The sequence below is a fragment of the Molossus molossus genome, unplaced genomic scaffold (assembly GCF_014108415.1).
Source record: "Molossus molossus isolate mMolMol1 unplaced genomic scaffold, mMolMol1.p scaffold_m16_p_12, whole genome shotgun sequence".
NCBI classification, from domain to species: domain Eukaryota; kingdom Metazoa; phylum Chordata; class Mammalia; order Chiroptera; family Molossidae; genus Molossus; species Molossus molossus.
This window is the reverse complement of record NW_023425347.1, coordinates 24,337,817-24,358,840: the sequence shown is the minus strand read 5'-3', so window position 1 is coordinate 24,358,840 and position 21,024 is coordinate 24,337,817. Positions and strand designations below refer to the sequence as shown.

At 41.5% G+C, this 21,024-nt stretch overlaps 1 non-coding gene across 1 annotated transcript; it reads right to left on the bottom strand.

The window, feature by feature from the left end:
* Nucleotides 1-14,285: 14,285 nt before the first annotated feature.
* Nucleotides 14,286-14,388, bottom strand: LOC118627356. The gene has a single exon (XR_004959110.1). It is a non-coding gene; the product is annotated as a U6 spliceosomal RNA (small nuclear RNA).
* Between the last annotated feature and the right edge of the window lie 6,636 nt (nucleotides 14,389-21,024).

Below are 21,024 nucleotides of genomic sequence, written 5' to 3'. Positions count from 1 at the left end.
AAAGAAATACATTTTCCAAATTAAAATCAAAGCCCAAAGCCACCATTGTTTGAATTTAAGGTTGTGGCAGTTGATGGGCTGTGCATATAAAGTTTAAGGTACCTTCAAAATAAGATCACTGGCAACAACAGGCTAAAAAAATAAATAAATAAACATCAAAATGTTATGGAAGGAGAGAAGTGAAGTTCTTTGTAATTCTAACTTCATGACATTTAAACATACATATATATAGCCATAAGCTCTCTCTGTTACTTTATTTTTCTTGAGTCAATATCAGCCGGGAGAAGCTGACCCAAGGGAGAGTTGGGGTTTAAGAAAACTTTTATAGGGAGTTGACCAAGTTTACCCCAAAGAGGAAGAGTTAGAGAAAACTGCGTTGGCAAATTTCGCTTTTTGACATAAATAACTGAGGAAACTGCCCATGTCGTGATTTCACTGAAGGTGTCAGGAGGCTGATATTTCCAGAACCCTTTGCATCAGGCCTCTCCAAATTTAACTGCTGGGCGGCCTGGGGGAGCTCTCAAGACTCATTTGCTTTGTGTCTGTGGCACAGACATGAAACGATAGCTACTGCCACAGATGCTTTCTGACAGAGCAGAATAACAGCCCCAGACTTAAACTGTAAATTACAAACGATCCCTTTTTAAGTACAAAATGAATGCACAGAATAGGAGGTCAGCGAGGATGCCAGTATATCAAGTAGAAGAAGACAAATTGTTCGCTCATACCACCACCGCCAAATTTTTATTCTGCTAACTGGACTGTCCTGTGAGAGCTCTTCTTTCTTTGGACAGATATAAAGAGAAATTAATACATTGTAATTCTAATCAACATGGGAGGCATCTGATGCTTTTCTGAAAGCCAATCAAATTGCATGATGTGTTTCCCAACCCCTCCTCCTACCTCTAGTTTAAAAGTTGTAGCTTAAATACTAATAGTAAGAACGTGTGAGCCCCCGCACGCCCAGAGCTGACTTTTTCTGCAGTCAATTCCATAATTACAACTCTCCGCCTCTCTGCTCAGCACTTCCTTCCCCTTCACTGTCCTCTCTTCCCCACCCCCAGCAATGAATCATTGTGCATTTAAAGAGACCTAGATGACCCAGTGCGAACTTCGCTGGCATCCTGTACATTCTTATGCCAAAAAAGGGGAGCTGTTCCAGGACAGAAACCTAGCCAGATCCTGGTGCACATCTCAGAGGCAACAAACTTGGGTGCTTATCTGGGAAGATCAGCAAGGAGTTAATTTTCCTAGATCACGGTGGTGATTCAGAATTGCATATCTCAGTTCACGATCAGGTTTTCAAGAACCCAGTTCAGTGTACACAAAGGAATATATCAGAGAAAAAATGTTGGCAGATCTCCTTGTGCAATCAGGGCAGAGGAATTTATACCACATTCAGCCCTTTGATTTCTCCGGATCTGGCTGAGGGTAGGGTTTCCATATTTGTGCTTTGGCAAACGTGTGCAATAATTAACTCTTCCCTGTGTGTGCTCCTAGTGGTTTTCCAGGTTATCCTGTGCTTATTGGTGCATTTATTAAAACCAGAAACATTTTGTCCCCTTCATTATTTTAATACTGTGTCTGAATAATACAGATTAAGTAGATGATGTGGGCTTTGCCTTTAAAGACTCCCCACTACTTAAGGAGGTAAAGGGTGTACTTTTGTATATGCTTTCTCTCTGCGGGGGGACCCTTCCTCCTCCCCCCACCTTTTCTTTGCTTGGCTATTTTATCCTCATACTCTGAGATCCAGCTCAAGCATCAACACTTCTGTGGAGGTTTTCCTGATTATCGCAAGAGTTTGTGGCTCTGCCCAATGTATGAGTCAGAGAAGTGCTATTTTCTTATTCTTTTTATTTATACAATATTTTTTTTGAAAGTCTGACAGAAAAAATTCAGGGCCATAAGCACAGATGGAGAGTATCCTAAGTGAGGGCGTAGCTTATCTGAATACTTCCTGTTACTCCCAAACCCATTTGACCTCCGTTTACAATTGTTTATTGTTCCTTGTATGTGACTCCCCACACTGGTCAGTTCTTCATGGGAGTTCCCAGCGCCCTCTGCTGTGGGTTGAATTGTGTTCCCCAAAAAGATAGATTGAGGCCCTAACTCCAGTGTCTGTGAGTGTTACCTTATTTGGAAATAGGGTCTTTGTAGGTACAATTAGTTAAGATGAGGTCTTACTGGATTAGGGTGGGCTCTAAATCCAATATGATCTCTCTCCCCCTAAGAGGAGGAAAAGACACCGACACACAGAGCAGACACGGGGAAGAAGGCCCCGTGAAGACAGGGACAGAGAGTAATGTTATGCTGCCACAAGCCAAGGGAAACCAAGAATTGCCAACAGCCACCAAAAGCTAGAAGAGACCAAGGGTGATTCTCCCTATAAAGCCTTCAAAGAGAGCAAGGCCCTGCTGACACCTTGATTTTGGACTTCTACCTTCTGAACTGTGCGAGCATACATTTCTTTTGTTTTAAGCCTCCCAGTTTGAGGTAATTTGTTACAGCATTCCTAGGAAACTATTAAACCCTCTTTATTTGATCTGTGATTATAGGAGTGTTGTAGTCTTCTTTCTTCTCTTTATTGACATATATGGCCCCATCGCATTCCTTTATAGAGGTAAGGGGAAAAATTAATAAATGGGACTACATCAAACTAAAAAGATACATACACATAGGTAATTAGTCTGGATGTATGTTTGGTCTTTTAACCATAACAATACTAATAAAAAAGGTCCAGTGGAATAAGAAAGTTATCAAGAGGGTTCTAGAACTGCCTCCCATCACCCCAGAAACAACTGGCTTCTGGCCCCAGGCACAGAGGTTACTAGAGGTCTGAGTTTGGTCTCCTGCACTGGACCCCAGCGCCAAGGTCTTTGCAGGCCTCCTCAGCTCCCTCTGCTGGTGCCAGACTGCAACAGCAGCTTTCTTCTTACTTGCTACTTCAGGGTGTGGGGTAGAGGTTAGAGAAAGACTGAAAAACTGAATTGTTTGGCATTGAGGAGATACAACCAAAAAGCTGCTTCTTTTTGGAAGTGTTTGTGAAAACGTGTCTTTGTGATTCCCATGTTTCCAAGAACAACTGGAAGCTCATTTGTTTCAGGAGGTTTTGGCCCAGCAGGTAGAGGAGGCCTGAGCCCTGAGCCCAGGGTCCTGAGGCGCGTTCTCTCCGGGGCCCCAGGAGATGTATAATATAGTTCCTGCATACAGGTCTCACTCCAGTCTTCCAACTATTCAGGCCAGAAAGCATCTTGACTCCTCTCTTCCATACCCCACCTCCAATCTGCCCCAAAATTCAGCTGGCAGAATCTGACCATGTCTCACCACTTGGGCTGCTCCCGTTGGAGCTGAACGACCACCATCCTTTGTCAGGATTACTGCACTAACCTCCTGCTCTGCTTCTCTGCTTCCACATTCCCAGCCCCCACCATAGCAGCCTCCTGGATCGGGTGATGCCAACGCTCGGCTCTGAAGCAGCCAATGGCTCCATTCCACTTGGAGTCAAAGTTAAAGTCCTCCCAGGCCGACAAGGCCCCGCAAGATCAGGGCGCCCTCAGTCTTTCAGACCCCCTTTCATCCCACTTTCCTTCCTGCTGCCACAGCCCCGCCTCACTGTCCTCGTCGCTGTTCCTCAGACAAGCCAGGGCTCTCTGGCCTCAGGGCCTTCCCGCCTGCTGGTCCCTCCGCTTGGAACGCTTTCCCCTGAAAGTCTACAAGGTTCACTCCTTCACCTTCTTCAGTCTCTTTTCTTAAAAAAAACAACAAAAAAAACAAAAAAAAAACCAACAAGCCCTGGCTGGTTTGGCTCAGCGGTTAGAGCGTCGGCCTGCGGTCCAGAGAGACCCGGGTTCGGTTCCCGCTAAGGGCACACGTCGGTTGCAGTGTGTCCCCAGCCCTGGTCGGTCGTGCGGGTGGCAGCCACTCGATGTGTCCCTTTCACATCGATGTTTCTCTCTCCTGTTCCTCTCTCTCCCTCCCACTCTACCTAAACAAAAAATGGAAAAATGTCCCCGGGTGAGGATTAAAAAAAACAAAACAACAACAACAAAAAACCCAAAACAAAACAAACTTCCAGTTTGTCTTCTTTTTGTTGAGTTGTATGAGTATATATTTTGGATATTAACCTCTTATCCAATATATCATTGGCAAATATGTTTTCCTGTACACTGGGTTCCCTTTTCATTTTGATGCTGCTTACTTTCACTGTGCAGAAGCTTTGTCGTTTGATGCAGTCCCATTTATTAATTTTTTCCTTTATTTTTCTTGCCCTAGGTGATGTATCGGTGAAAATTCTGCTATGTGTGATGTCTGAGATTGTGCTGCCTACCTTTTCTTCTAGGATTTTAATAGTTTCATGAGTTACATTTAAGTCTTTTATCCATTTTGAGTTTATTCTTGTAGGTGAGCAGATAAAAAAGCTGTGGTACACTTACACAGTAGAATACTATTTAACTGTAAGAAAGAAAGATCTCTTACCCTTTGAGGTGACATGGAGGGACCCGGAGAGTATTTTGCTAAGCGAAATAAGCCAGTCAGAGAAAAATAAGTATTATATGATCTCACTTATTTGTGGAATATAATGAACAAAATAAGCTGATGAACAATATTGATCCAGAGACATGGAAATAGGGAACAGACTGACAAAACTCAGAGGAGGGGTGTGTGTGTGTGTGTGTGTGTTGGGAGGGGGAGGATAAACCAAAGAACTTACATGCATATATGCATAACCAATGGACACAGACAACAGTGTGGTGAAGGGGGGAGGTGTGAGTGGGGAGGAGGGTCACAATGGAGGAAAAAAGAAAAGACATCTGTAATAAAAATAAATAAGTAAAAACAACCTCCCAGTGAAGCTTGCTGTGACTACCCTACCTAAAACTGTAACCCGGCTACCCTGACCCACCTTGCCCTGCTCTATTATTTCATAAATGTATTAGCTAGAACATTCTGTATTACTTCCTTGTTTTCTTTGTGTATTATCAGGAGAGCAGAGATTTTTGTCTTTTATATTCATTGATAAATCCCAAGCACCAGAATAGTCCTTGGCACATGATGGACACCCACTGAAGATTCATCAACTGTTAAATGACTTAATGAATCAATAATATTTTTCAGGACCTACGATGTGCAAAGCCTATAAGCCCCAATACAGTGGTTATCTCATCAGAAGCTAATCCAAAATAAATGCATCTTGGCCACACTATGGTACATATTCTACTTATTTGATCTTTGACTTAATAATATCTGGTATGACTATCAAAGTTGAGTTATGAGGCGCTGAATCTCACTTTCAGGCTCAAACTTGTGAAGAACATTTTAAAAATTCAAAATTGGAATTAAAGACAATGTATGAAAGAGTTTTGAGAGAAATAAAAAGTAGTATAGCTATCGCTTCTAATAATCATAATGTTTAAAAGTTATCATTTATCAAGTTCATATCATATGCCAGGCAATGTGATAAAAGTTTTGCATATGTACTCTGGCTGGTGTAGCTCAACTGGTTGAAGCATTGTCCCATACACCAGAAGGTCGCAAGTTTGATTCCTGATCAGGGCACATCCTAAGTTTCTGATTCAATCACTGGTCTGGGCATATATGAGAGGCACCAATAGATGTGTCTCTCTCACATCAATGTTTCTCTCTCTCTTTCTCCCTTCCTCCCTCTCTAAAATAAATTTAAAAATAAAGTTCGCACGCCACCTCATATCACCCCCATAATAATATAGTAGGTAAAGATCGGGATCCCATTTTTTAGGTGATTAAACTGAGGCATGGTGTTTAAAGGACCAGCCAAAAGTTCAATGTCGCCCTGGCCAGTTTGGCTCAGCGGTTAGAGGGTCGGCCTGTGGTCCAGAGAGACCCGGGTTCGGTTCCCGCTAAGGGCACGTAACTCGGTTGCAGTTTGTCCCCGGCCCTGGTTGGTCATGCAGGTGGCAGCCACTCGATGTGTCCCTTTCACGTCGATGTTTCTCTCTCTCTCTCTGTTCCTCTCCCTCCCTCCAACTCTATCTGAACAAAAAATGGAAAAATGTCCTCGGGTGAGGATAAAAAAAAAAGTTCAATGTCGCCTAGCATTTAAGTTATTCAGCTAAGCAGCTTGATAATTTTGAACAAGTCCTCACTTGAATGAAATGGGCCAGTTATAGTCATAACACTTCATTCCAATATCTTGGGTAAGGCATCATTTTTTTTTTGGTATGTGCCGCTAGCGGGAACCAAACTTGGGACTCTCTGGGACTCTCTGGGACTCTCTGGTCCGCAGGCTGACGCTCCAACTGCTGAGCCAAACCAGCCAGGGCTAAGAAATCTTTTTTTTTTTTTTATCCTCACCCAAGGACATTTTTCCTTTTTTTTTTTTTTGTTCAGATAGAGTGGGAGGGAGAGAGAGGAAGAGAGAGAGAGAAACATCTACGTGAAAGGGACACATCGAGTGGCCACCACCCACACAACCCAACCAGGGCTGGGGACAAACTGCAACCGAAGTACGTGCCCTTAGCGGGAACCAAACCCGAGTCCCTCTGGACCACAGGCCAAAGCTCTAACTGCTGAGCCAAACTGGCCAGGGCTAAGGCATCATTTTTAATACTAGTCTATTTATTAGATTTTATTTTTTAGTGAATAGTACATGTAGCCCAATAATTAAAGTTAGTGATTCTGCCTGGTTGGTGTGGCTCAGTGGTTGAGCGTCGAACCATGCACCAAGAGGTCGCCGGTTGGATTACTGGTCAAGGCACAAGCTTAGGTTGTGGGCCAAATCCTTAGTGGGGGGCATGCAGGAGGCGGCCAGTCGATGTTCTCTCTCATGGATGTTTCTATCTCTCTCTACCTCTCCCTTTCTCTCTCTCTAATATCAATAAAGAGAAAAAATTTTAAGTTAGTGATTCCTACTGAGAATTGAGTATTCCTTAATATAAGCTGAATCCCTTCAGATCAATCTGACTGGTTTCCCAACTAACAAAACCAGACTCCTGCCTATGAGGTTTGAGCCCTGCTACTACCTGGCTGGATGTGATTCTTACTTGAAGTTTATGGTCGCATTCCGAGGACCCTTCCTATTGGAAATAGTGGCTCTCACCGGGCTCATCCCATCATGGTAAAGACTAAGTAGATAGTAAAGGGCCAACACAAATTCCCAAGCCTAACTGAAGGACTTATGTGCCGTTTGGTTAGCCTGTGCCTGACTTCTCCTGTCCCACCCCAGAGACCCCGGGTGGAAAGTTACCACAATGCACATGTAGCGTCTGAAAGTAGCCTGGCCACCAACAGAAGCGTAAAACACTGCAACCTCTTCTCAGACTCACTCTGACTTATCTTTAAGGGAAAGGGTCCTGGGAGCTGAAATCGTTCCAGAGTTAAACAGTCTAAGATATGTGAAGGAGGAAAAAAGTAAAGCCCTGGATTTCCAACGGTGTGGAGAGAGAACTCTGCCCCCCGGAGATGCAAGAGGGAAGGAAGAGGAAGACCCTATTTGTGGCTGCAGGAGAGGAAAAGAAAAGAGCCCCGCAAGGAAACTACCAACAGATGGTAAAATCATTTTTAATTCTTCTGTCATACTGTGCGGACTTGTGCACATTTGTCCTGCTGTGTTAGGCTCCCGAAATAGCCAGCCATGTAATTGCAGAACAGTTCTGCTGCAATTTGAGATTTCGGAAACCATGCTGGCTGACAAAACAGAGCGGGCTCCTAGTAGGATGGAGTGGATTTGCTCCCAGTTTGCGGCTCCTCAATGTGGCATTCGCTGGAGTTCTTCATGCAGAAAAATTCTCTCACATGTCAGGTCTCATTGATGCCGTTGTAGAACGTACTACTTCAAGTCATCCTCGGATCTCTGGTTAGAACGATTTGATGGTGACACTCTCCATATGATAACTCTCCAGGGTTAAGAGGAGTGCGATTCATTTACTTATGGATCCTCCGTCTCCATCACAACCATGTATGGCAGCCTGATTTCTGCACCAAGCCTTCCTCGTACTTCTTTGCTTTGGCATAATGTTCTCACAGCACATCATGGGAATTCCAATGCCAGAAAAAGAACCAAATATGATCATGGACTGCTGTCCAAGGAAGCTAAGGAGCAGGATGCTAAAACACATTCAGATGACTCTGCCTCTGAGAAGTGACCTGAGACTGGGACTAGGAATGAGCCAGGTTCCTAATCCCATCATTTCTCAGTTCATCAGCAAGAAAAATAAAAGTGTTGCTGAACCAAGTGGATGAGGAATAATGAGGAGAGGGTGGTCTCCCAGTTAATCATAGTCGAGAAATGTAACTTATACAATACTGTATTATTAGAACTGGGAGGATCCTTACGAATTCAAGTTCAACATTTTTCATTTTCCAGATCGGAATCTGGGCAAAAGAGTTGCAGAAAATTGGCAAAGATGAAACAACTGGTTGGTGGCAAATATAGTGCTGGAACCCAAGACATTGATTTCTCATGTCTGCTCTATTTTAGTACCCACAGAAGGTGGACACTTCTGTGACAAATAAAATCCAATTCTAGAAGACATTTCTCATGGTCATCCTCATTCTTGGGTTCTTAAAGGCAGATGATGGAATCTTTGACCCATGAATGTTTGGGCAACTAGTTGATATTTACTATAGGTAAGGTTTCAAGCTAAAATATATGTTAATTTCTGTTTTTAAACCTGTATGACCTATATCTAGATTATATAGCGATCACATGATGGGGCACAGCTGGAATTCCCTTTTCCTCTTCCAAGGGGAAATTCTTAGATAGGGATTAAAAAACATTGGCAGAAGAGAGCAGGGATCTTATACAATAACTTCCCGTCCAATGCCTTCTTGGTCTAAGAATTTCTCCTAGCCTCAACTGGCTAGGGATGGATAGGAGAAAAGGGATTTTTATCTTCTTGGTAAAAAAAAAGAATACGAAAACACTTTAGCACTGCTCAATTGCATGAAATCTTGATTTTGCATAGTTTAAATTTCTACAAGACTGCCTATTTTCTTGTTGAAAATGACTTATCATTCATAGATACTTTTACCAGTGGATACATATATATAACTCACTAATAAAAACTATTCTCGATTGCTATTTAAGAAATGTAATTTTTTTCTTCTCTTTCTTTTTTTAAAGAAAGTTAATCCTTAAGCTCCTCAATAGCTAGTTCAGCAATAAGGCCTCCTACTTTTTGTAATTCTATTCATTATTTTAATTTTTCATTTTTGCATGTGATTTCAGGAATATTTCATTCTATTTTTGTGGTGGAAAAATTTTTACCTGTTGTGTTTAAACATGGCTTTCTTTGTTTTTAAGAATCAATTTGACCATTTTGAATACTCTTGCTAAATTTACTGGTTAACTCCATGGTCTGGTTACAGATCTGTGGGTGGGCGAAGGTAGTATTATCTTAAGTGATTTATTTTGAGGAGAGCAGTAATGAAGGCACACTTTAGGTTATTTCATTCCTGTGATCTAAATTTGATTATCAAGCTAATATCATTTGAAGCTTTAATAATTACATCTCAAGGCCTTAAGAAAAAAGATTACGTTGACTCCACATTCACGCACAGCCTTTCAGAGAGTTACCCTCTGAGAGCCTGTTTGGCTGCTTTTAAAAAAATCAATGGATAGCAAGATTCCATTTTAAGAGTTCAAGTTCATTTGACACTTTGTCCTTTAAAAAACCCAAAAGCTAGGTGCAAGCAATTGTTTTGTGTAGAAGAGTTTTAGCATTGTTTATTTGAAAGAGTTAAAAATATACGCTATTGATTTTATCTTTTCTCTTGGAGGACAGTTTGAGGATTTCTTCCCCCTAGAAAATTTCGAGACGATGGTTCATGCTAAAGTACCCTGTGCCATATGTACCACCACAGCTTTGGAACTGTCCCTGCTTCTAAGTCAAGGGTTCTCCCAGTGGCTAGGTGCCAGTTTTATCCTTGGATTTTCACGATCCTCGGCAATAAATCAACTTTCCAGTAACATCCTGTGACTGTTCTGTTTTACACAAAAGTGTGCAGCCTGGCGATGTGATACAATTTAGTATTTTAGGTGGAAAGAAGGGAATGAAAATTACCATTACCACGGAGAAAGAGTTCCAAGTGGAGCCATTACTACAGAAATTGGGGGGTAGCCTAGGGATACCCTCCTCAGTCTTCCTACAGCCTCCCTAACTCTAAAGCTTGTTATTTTTATGGAAACAACAAAAACACATATGGCTGGCAAGTGTTCTGTTCCATATGCGGCACAGGTCAATACCTTCCATAAAATGAAAAAGCGTTGAGCAGGTCAATATTTCTTCCTTGTGGCAAGAAAAGGGAAAAAAAAAAATGAACAAATGACTACTACATATCACAACACAGATGAATCTCACAATGTTTGAAGATAAAAAAGAAGCTTGACACAAAATAGTGTATACTGTATTGTTCCATTTGTATGAAGTTCAAAAACACACGAAACTACTTTATTGTGTTAGAAGTAAGTATAATAGTTTACCTTTGATGAGGAGAGAGGGGGTTATGATTAGGAGGCATGAAGATGGGTAGGGTGCTAGTAAGTTCTATTTCCTGACCTGGATGATGAAAACAGAGGTTCCCTTTGTGATAATACCTTAAGCTCTATAGCTGTGAGCTGTGTCCTTTTTCTGTAAGAATTATTTACCTCAATTTAAAAGTTTAAAAATAATACCCCCACTGGGAAAGACAATTGTAAGAAATAGTAGAGCCCTGGCTGGATAGCTCAGTTGGTTAGAGCATCATCTGATACGCCAAGGTTGTGGGTTCAATCCCCAGTCAGGGGACAAAGAACAACCAATGAATGCATCAATAAGTGGAACAACAAATCAATGTTTGTCTTTCTCTCCTCTCTCCCTAAAATCAGTACATTTTAAAAAAAATTTGAAAAGAAATATTAGCCCTGGCTCATTGGTTAGAGGGTCAGCCTGCACACTGAAAGGTGGCAGATTAGATTCCCAGTCAAGGACATATACTTGGGTTGCAGGTTTGATTCCTGGCCTTGGTTGGGGCATGTGTGGGAGGCAACCAATCTATGTGTCTCTCTCACATTGATGTTTCTCTCTTTTTCTCTGTCTCCTCTCCCCTTCCCTCTTTCCCTCCCTCCCTTCTACTCTCTCTAAAAATCAATGGAAAAAATATCCTCAGGTAAGGATTAACAAAAATAAAATTAAATAAATAAAAATAAAAAAGAAATATTAGAATAGCATTTTGCCTAATTTTAAAAATAATAATTTTTCTTTATTGATTTTAGAGAGAGAGAAGAAGGGAGAGGGAGGGAGATAGAGACATCAATGAGAGAGAACATCGATTGGCTGCCTCCTGCATGCCCTCCACTGGGGATTGGGCCCACAACCTGGGCATGTGCCCTGACTGGGAATTGAACTGGTAACCTCTCAGCACATGGGTTGACGCTCAACCACTGAGCCACACCAGCTGAGCCATTTTGCCTAATTAAACCAACAGATATTACAGAGAAAAATAGAAAATTCAGATAGCCAAAGAAAAAAAATTACACAAAATTCAGGGTAGGGCAATGAAATTCTCATGTGCTGCTATAGGGAGTGTTAACTGCTGCTGCTGTCCTTGGGTAGCTGTTTGGCATTATCTATTAAAGACATGCATCTCTGGTGACTCAGATGTTCACCCCTGGGTACATAGCCAATAGAGGCATGTGACTGTGAACATGAGAAGAATAGCAACTCTATTCACAATAGCCTTAAACTGGAAACAAGCCAAACTGTCCATCATAGTAGGATCAATAAATAAAGGGTGGTATATTCAGCCTTGGAATACTATACAGTACAGAAAATGAGTGAACCGTGGTACCATCAGCAACATGGATGAAACTGAGAAACCTAATGTTAAGAGACAGACACTACAGACATAATATCACATGCTCCCATTTACTTAAAGTTCAAAAAATTCAAGAAAAGACGTTCTCTTTAGCAATATATATTTAAGTGGTGAAACTAAAGAAAAAAGTGATTATGTTAAAAGTGAGGGCAGTGGTAACCTCTTGGGGAGACGGTGGGTTGCGACTGGGAAGCGGTGAATGGAGTGCTGAGGGCCGTATGCTATTTCCTGACGTGAGTAATGGTTATGTAGGTGTCACTTTATAAAAACTCATTAAATTATACTTTTACAGATCATGTACTTTTCTGAATATGTATTCTGTTTCACAATATAAAGGTTATAAAGTCACAGGAAACCCAATTATTCAGAAATAGCCCTTTAATGCAATATGTATATTTTGTCCACATTAATTCGTAGCTTTTACTTATTTTTTTTTCTTTAATGATATGACCTCCTAGAAGAATTCCTCTTTGGATTCCCCCCCCCCCTATTTCCATTTAATTTTAACTAAGAGTAAATATCATACAAGCTTGATGCCCCACTGGAAGCCGAAAGCCATAAAGTGACTTTCAGGAAATTAGGTTGCTTTAACCTAAGCTACATTGATTCATAAACCAATCTGCAGGATTTTGCCATAGCTCATGGGAGACTTTCCTTCTCTGTTAATAATGCTGCTGCTTCAAAAGAAAAAAGCCTTTTCCCACCTCTTTAGAGTGTTGTCTTTTCAAAAGGAAAGGCCAGGCGATGACGGGGAAAGGCCCTCGGGAGTGGCCAGGAGGCTCGCGGCAGGGGAGGGGGTCATCCTAAAACCTATTACAATAGGAGTCATGCTGAGCCCATGCTGAGCCTGGCCTATGCCACATTATATTCTGGGTTTTTGTTTTTTTAAACATCAGACTGGTTCCATTGCTTCTTCTTGCCCCTGGAGCAGTGCAAGTGTTTCTCTCTGTGGCTGGAACACACTCTGCCTCCCTTTTGCTCTAACTCCAAGCAACCGCTACTGTTCTCCTGCACCCTTTCCATCATCTTAACTATGACATGCTCCGAGAACCCTTTTATGACCATCCAAGCCTGGGTGGGGACCCCACGAGTCTCCATGGCACCCTGGGCTTTACCACATCACAGCATTTGTCGCTCCATTTTGAAATTGCCTGTTTTCTTGTCCACAAGCACTCTCCTAATCCACAAGTTTCCAGCCTGCAAGACAGTGCCGGTTTCATCATCCTAACGCCAGGCCCTCGCACACGTGGGCTCTCAATAAACATAATCATTGAATGGATGGGAAACAGCTGTGAAATGAGATGGGCCGGGGGAGAGGGGTTTAAACTGTGCTTTCCCAACCCCTTCACCTTAGTCACACCAGCCCGGAATGCTACAAAATTCTCAAATCTACATAGTTTCAAATACTAAAAGTAATAGTTTGCACTTGTATGAGGTTTCATTTTGTTGAGCAGTTTATTATCTTGCATAATTCCAACAACACATCCTCCAAGGTGAACTGGGAAGCTAACAATATCATCATTGTACAGACTGGGAAACTGAGAGATCTGAATTAACTGGTCCCACATTATATGATTAGTTTTTAGTGTAAGCCAGGAACTAGTGACCCCTTAAGTGCAAGAAATGGAAACACATTCAGTGTATACTATATGCAGATATATTTTCAGGGAGTAGAAACATAAAGTAAATATGTGACACCATTCTGATTTTTAAAATACTTTAGTAGGTATTTTCTTTTTTTAAAGCATTTATTTTTTAGCTTTACTTTTCATCACCAGGCTAGTGCATGTTTAGTGTAGAAAATAAAACACAAATAAAATCAAAATCACTCATGGTCACATTGAATACAGCAATTGTTACACCATTTTCAAAACTCCAATTACACATTGTCTTGAACTCTTGTAGAGTAAAAACTCCCCTCCCACACTTTATTCTTTTTCTTTTATCCATTCTATTATTATTATTTTTTAAAATCCTCACCCAAGGATATTTTTCCACTGATTTTCAAATAGAATGGGAAGGCAGGCGAGAGGGAGGGAGAGAGGGAGAGAGGGAGAGAGAGAGAGAGAGAGAGAGAAACATTAATGTGAGAGAAACACATCGATTGGTTGCCTCCTGCCCGACTACAACCAGAACAACCGAGGTACATGACCTTGACTGGAATTGAACCTGACTCTTTGGTCTGCAGGCTGACACTCTAACCGCTGAGCTGAACCAGCCAGGGCCCATTCTATTCTTTATTTCTAAAATGTTCTTAGCCATTCTTGAGATTTTCTCTTTTATTCCAATGTTAGAAAGGTTCACTAAAATTTTGTTGGGATTTTTACTGGATTTGCATGGATTATTGAAGATTAATTTAAGTAAAATGAAAAGTTTTAAAATATTGGTTCCTCTCTTTCATCAACACAATCTATTCTGCCATTAACTTATGCCTATTTTAACGTCTTTTAAAAAATATAGAATGCTTCAGGAATGTGTGTGTCATCTTTGTGCAGGGCTGTGGTCATCTCGGCCTTGTTCCGATTTTAGTATGTGTGCTGCTAAAACGAGTACTGAGAAGACATTTCTTACTGTTGGAGTCTATCAGGAAGAAAAGGTAAGAGGTCAGATGTTCTTTTTGCTCTTGATGAGACAGAAAGTGAAAAAGACATTAGTCTGGACTAACTGTATCTATCGAACATAAAAGGATCTCGTTGTGCAACCAACAATGGTCCTGGCTCTTGCTATCTTGCCCCTTCTGTTATCTGAACAGAAGCTCTTTTTCTGTTGATGGTCGTGACAGAAGAAATGCGGTAGGACAAAGGGGTTGGGAGGATAGGAAGAGGAAGAGAGAAGAAGGTGGTCAGACCTGTGATGAGGAGGGCTGGGAGGAAGGATGTGTCGCTTGGGCAGGTGAAATGGGTGGAGAGAGAGCAGTAGGGAGGAGAAAAGGGAAAGACAGCAAGTATGGATTCCCTGGGTTTGGCTACTCCAGAAAACCAGCAGCATGGCTTAGGAGCTTGTTAGAAACGCAAATCCTGGCCTCAACTCAGACCTACCCAATCAGAATCTGTATTTTAATTAGTTCCCGGGGTAATTCTTTTGCACATTAAAGTTCCAGAAGCTCTTAGTTGCTCCCAACCAGTCTGAGCCAGTCCTGATCCTGTCATCAGCTTCAGACCTATTAATAGATGAAACTGGTTTGGTTGCCTAGAGACCTGGAAATCTGGTTCCTCCTGGAGGCTGAGTCTCAGTGTTCTAGAACCACTTTGGCCAAAGCCTTACGACTTCAGTTGGCCTCAGTTTCTCTGCTAAGCACTGCAGTTCTCTACAGGGGTTGGATCCTTGCCATGAACTCCAGCTTCCTCAGCTTGGGTCCTGATGCTCTGCCAAACTCTTGCTCCCCCTTCCCTTGGGAAGTACGATGTGATTTCCTACTCCCTCCTCAGCTTCTGGCTGGGAGCCTGCTGTGACTGAACTGATCACCTGGACCCATGCCTGATTTTGAGTATTGTCACCTGGACTTCTTCCAGAACTGAGTTCTGCTGGCATATAGGACTTGCTCGGATATCCAAATAGCCTGGCCCAATCTGAGCTGGTCATGCCCTTTGACCACGGCACACTGGCCTGCCGGGCTGCTCCTGGGGAAGGGCCAGCTTCTGACACAGGCTCTGGCCCCTCTGGACCTTTGCTCTTCCTTCCCCCTTCCCATGGCCTGTGCTGATGTGGCTCTGTCCTGTACCCAATGTCTCCTACAAAAACGAGGGAGGCCAGCAGAGACTAAGAGAAGCAAACTCTTTTCTCTCTTAACATTTATGACTCCAGGACTCCTTGGGCCTGCTTCAATGTGAGCCTTGAAATTCCAAACACTGCCCTAGAGCCCTTTATGTAAAAGAGCTTCTAAAAGTCACAGAAGACTGTTGAGCACAAACAGGTTAGTGGTTTTACATCTCTTGTGCTTTGGACCTTTTTCTAAGGTAGAAAAAAATGTCTCTTTTGTTGCCATATATATTTAACAAAAACAAGCCAATCCATATAGAAGCTCAGTACTTTCTCTGGTTACCATACAACCATTTCTCTTTAACGGATGGTACTATACCACCTGCCTTGCTCAGTTTATGGTGGAATATTATACAAAGTGTTTCACACCTGCTACTGCTGTGTTTTAAGCCAGCACAGAATGGCATGAAGTTTAAAGCAACCAGTCAGAGGGGACCATTTTGAAATAAACATTACTCTTTGTTAATTAATAATAAGCAATGACTATATCTTTAAGATCATTGCATAATTTCTATTTCTAAGAACTATTCTTATGGTGATTAAAAAACAAAAAAAAAAAAAAAGAGAGAGAAAGAAGGCAAGCGGTGTGACAGCACCCACAGTAGCTAAGTAATGGTGTGGGTGTTGTTTCATTATTTACATACATAACACTTTTACAAGAATCCAAATGTCTTTACACAAGAAAATATAGCACAGATAGCAGTCAAGACATGGTAACACATAAGAAAACAATTATCCAAAGGAAAATCTAAAATTGGCATAAACTGCACAGAAAGAGTGGATCGGTATCTACGGATTTCATTTGCACAGGTAAAGGCGGGCGTATATTGTTGCTTGCCACATTCAGAAAAGAAGTTGCATGTAAAATAGAGGTAAAAGTAGTAATAAGAGATGTCGACAATCAATTTGAATAGGAACTGCGCGCTATTTAATGAAGTCACTCCAAGTTTCTAAAGTGGCATGGCAATTTCATTGTGTTCGTAGGGATGGGTAAATATCTGATTTTCCAAAAAGCATGCTTGGCCAAGCAACATCAAAGGTTCTAGAGAGAAGTTATTCAAGACTAGAAAGAGTAAATGGATAAGAAATAGAACACAGGCAAGTGTTCACAATTCATTGCACCTTTCTAAAGGTCCACATTTTCTCAGGGTAGACTTTCGCTGATAATTCATGAAGAAACTGTACTTTAAAGTTATATAAAAGACCCGATTTTGATGAATATCATCGAGGTTCTCCTTCAGTGGCTTTCCATTTTACGCCTCCTGTCATGTTCTTTGAATTATCTGAATAAGGTTTCACCCCACCATTTGAATTTTTGGAAAAAGGGAAACCCGGTAAAATGGGAACATACTCCCAGGAAAATTTTCTGAAATGTTGCAGAAGCTTAAAAATAGAAAATTATATACAGTAACACATCGCTACTAGTGCTATTATAATGTTAGCATGTGTAGTTCTAGTCAAACCACTCAAAATTATGTCATTTGTCTTCCTTGTGTCTCTTTTGTTTTCATCAGTCACATGGCAAAACCAACAAAGACTGCACCATCCCGCTGAGGATTCAGCTGTGGACAAGCATCTGCCCGCTCATCTCTGGGGTAGCTATTATTAGCTCCCTTTGATTCTCTCATACGATACATACCCATGCCTATTAAGCTGTTTGTATGCCTCCTTTGTCATATTGCTCTGTGAATATGACTAGCTATGCAGTGCACTCCAGCAAAACCCAGGGGTCCCCATTTCCATGAGCCTTTCCAAAAATTAATATAATCTCTCTATTTTCTAAAATCATTATTTGTGAAAAAAAAACAAAGGAAAAAACCACACACACACAAAAAACATGTAACATCATATTGGCACTGATACTGAAACTTTCTACAGAAAATTTTACAGTACTGTACTGGGTTGTACAGTGTGTCCTGCCAAATCCGCATCTACCCAGCACCTGCAAACATCACCTTATGTGGAAATAGGGTCTTTGCAGATGTAATCAAGTTAAGATGATGTCATATTGGATTAGGGTGAGCCCTGAACCCAATGGCTGATGTCCCTGTAAGAAGGTCACACAGACACATCCAGGGAGATTATCTTATGAAGACGAAGGCAAAAACTGAAGTGATGCAACTGTAAGACAAGGAATGTCAATGATTGTCAGTAATCACCAGAAGCTGGACAGACACTTAGAATAGATTCTATCTCAGAGCCTTTGGAGGGGTGTGGCTCTGCTGACACTTTGAGTTTGGACTTCTGGCTTCCAGAACTATGAGTGATAAGTGCCTATTATTTAATCCACCCAGTTTGTGGTATTTTGTTATGGCGGCCCAAGGAAACAAATGCAATGCCCAATCTACAGGTTATGAAAATAAGTACTTTAAGTTATACAAAGACTTGATATTAACTTGCCCTTCTATGATAAAACTAGAAAAGAAAAAGGCTATTTGTTACGATGATATGGCAAGTGTAAGCCAATGATGGGATCAGAAATCGGTAATTCTAGCATCACAGGCAGGTATACCTATGAAAGAATGAATATTCCCGCCAAAGCACTAAGACACAGATACCACGTTTCAATGTGAGGTGTGAGATCCTCAATTTGCAAAATTTATAGGGCAGGTTGTCAAAATCTGATTACATGGCTCTTTAACCCCTTATATCAATTAAAAGTATATTAAAAATGAGAATTAGAGATGCACGGTGAGGGTTGATTTGTGCAGAGTAGTCTGTGTGCCTCGTGTCTCCACTCCCTTCCTAAGTCTGTCAAGGCCAAAGAGAGTGTGAATGGTCCCCTTGGATCAGACATGGGCTCCCCATGAGAGATAGTAGGCATGAGTTATCTTGTGTCCTAAGCTGGTCATCTGGTTGGGTGAACAGATAAAAAAGTTGGAGTTGGTACCAGATTCCTGGAGTTTGAGGAACAGTAAGTGGTCAGCCATATTAGGATTTACTCTGTCTATAGGGACATGCAGGTGAGAGAGGTCCTACCCTGGAGTGTCTCCAAAGAACTCTTACAACACCAACAAGAAAGGCAACTCTGAACATCTGTCCAAGCCAGAGAGCTCTGCACGAGATCTTCACAAGACTACTAGAAAAGTAAGGACTTTCCTGTTCCCCTTTCCTCATCTTCCTCCCAGAACTCCAACCTGAGAGATGTGACGTCTCCGTCAGAAAGCTGAAAGGGGCAGGGATGGGGAGAAGAGAGGGACCACAGGCTGCTCCGTTAACCAACTGTGGGTGTTTGTGGAGGCCAAGCTGGGGAGGGGAGAAGCCTAATTGTTGATATTTCTACCACGACATGAATCTAGACATGTTAATTATTGACCAAAGAATATGTTACCTGGAAGTGGTCAGAAGAAGAAAAATTTGCTCTAAGTTTCACCCAAAAGCAGAGAAAGTGTGAATTCTGTGGAATAAATTTAAAGTGTTGGCTTTATGATTGACTGCATCCTATGAGTCATGCTTGTTCTATGTAATAGTTACATAACCATTTCTAAATGTAATTGAATAGAGCAGTTCTTAGTGCCTTCTATATAGTTTTCCCCTGTGAAGTCACTATTTCTGTCTGAACTCGGGAAAATTACACGCCAAATTGTCCTCACAGAGAATGTTGTCCTTTTTATTTATTGTTTTTCGGCCCTTATGAAATGTCTAAACTGAAAAACTTTATATGCTTGGTACACATTAGTTCCTCAATAAATGTTGACATAATAAAGAAATGAACGGACAGTGAATAGAAACCCTGATGGCCTAGGCTCTTTATAAGTGCAGGCTATTCCCAAATTCCCTTCTAGTAGAGCAAGAAATATCCCAAGTTTGTGGTTTCTGAGAAATTCTGACCAGACATTTATGGTCTCCTTACATGGAATTATAGAACCTTAGCAGTAGAAGGAAACTTAGGAGGTAATCCAGTCCAACCCCTTCATTTTTCAGATGAAGGCCCAAAGAAGTGAAATGATTTGATTGTTTCCCTTCTTAATGAGTGCCAGTGCTAGGCCTGAAAATGCCACGTTGACTTATTGACGATGACATTCTTTGGTTTCTGGGCTTCTTGTTAGCTTGGCTTTGTTTGAGTGATAGCTCACACTTTCTTTGTTTTCTCATTGATAAAAAGAGAAGTTGCACAAAATTGTCTTCCACTTAATAAACAAACATGAAGTATCTACTCGTGCTGAAAACTGCACCAGAGACTTGGAACAGAAAGAGGAGCAAAGAACCAGTGACTGTCCACAAGGAGATTATAGCCAAAGGGGAGAGAGACAGGGAAAAACAACTATGACAAAGTGTGATGAGTGCTATGATAGAAGTAAACACAGGGAGCTGTGGAGACACTTCGGAAAAGCCTGAGGCTTGTTAGCAGAGGTGACATCTAAGCTGAGTTCTAAGAATGAGAAATGAATAAGCATGGTGTGTTCAGCAACCCCTACATACTGTACTGTGGAGGTATCACTGAGTGCAAGGGGGGAGGGAAGAGATCAAGCCAGAAAGATAAGCAGAAGCCCAAACATGAAGGGATTTCCATGCTATTTGAAGTATGTAGATTTCACAAAAGTCTACTTGAAGCTACTGAAGTATCTCTTGCAAGGAAGTGGTGAGGCCTGATTTCTGTCTCAGATATGTCAGTCTAGTTACAGTATGGGGAATGGCTTTGAGGAGGATAATGTAGGCAAAGAGGCCAGTTGGGAAACTATTAAAATAATCCACATAAGAAAAAAAGGTCAGTAGAGATGGACAAGGCAGAAGAATTTCAGAGCAATTTTCTTTGGAGAGCATTGTGTACACACCCACCCCATTCAAACATTGAAGTTCAAGGGCCAATGTGATGATATTTGGTGTGGGGCCTCATGATGGGATTAGTGCCCTTGTAAGAAGAGACACCAGAGAGCTTGCACTCTCTCTCTACCATGTGAGGACTCAATACGAAGGCAGCTGTCTACAAGCCTGCAAGAGTCCCTACAAAAAATAACCATGCTGACACCTTGATTTTGGACTTCTAGCCTTCAGAGCTGTGAAAAATAAATGTGTTTAAGCCACCCAGTATGTGGTATTTTGTTATGGCAGCTTGAGCTGACTAATGCACAATGGAAATGAAATGAAATAAAAAATGTAGAGATATATTAGGTTTGGGGATCAAAAGGAGCGGGAGTCAGATAGATGTGTCCAGTTGTGTAGAGAGAGAGGTGAGACTAAAACAGGGAACGCTGGCAGAGAACAGGGAAACTTGATAGAGACCAAAGAGAGTAGCCAGAGATGTTAAGGAAAAGCAGAAGAGAAGGGAGTTTTTTTTCAAGAGAAGATTTGTTCAATTGTGCAAAAACTATAAAGATGTCAAGTAAGATAAGGTTGAAAGGTGTCTGCTGGCTTCAGCAATAAATACCTTTGGAGATCTTGGTAAGAATCGTTTAAACAATGTGAGGTCAGAAACGAGACTGCAGTTGT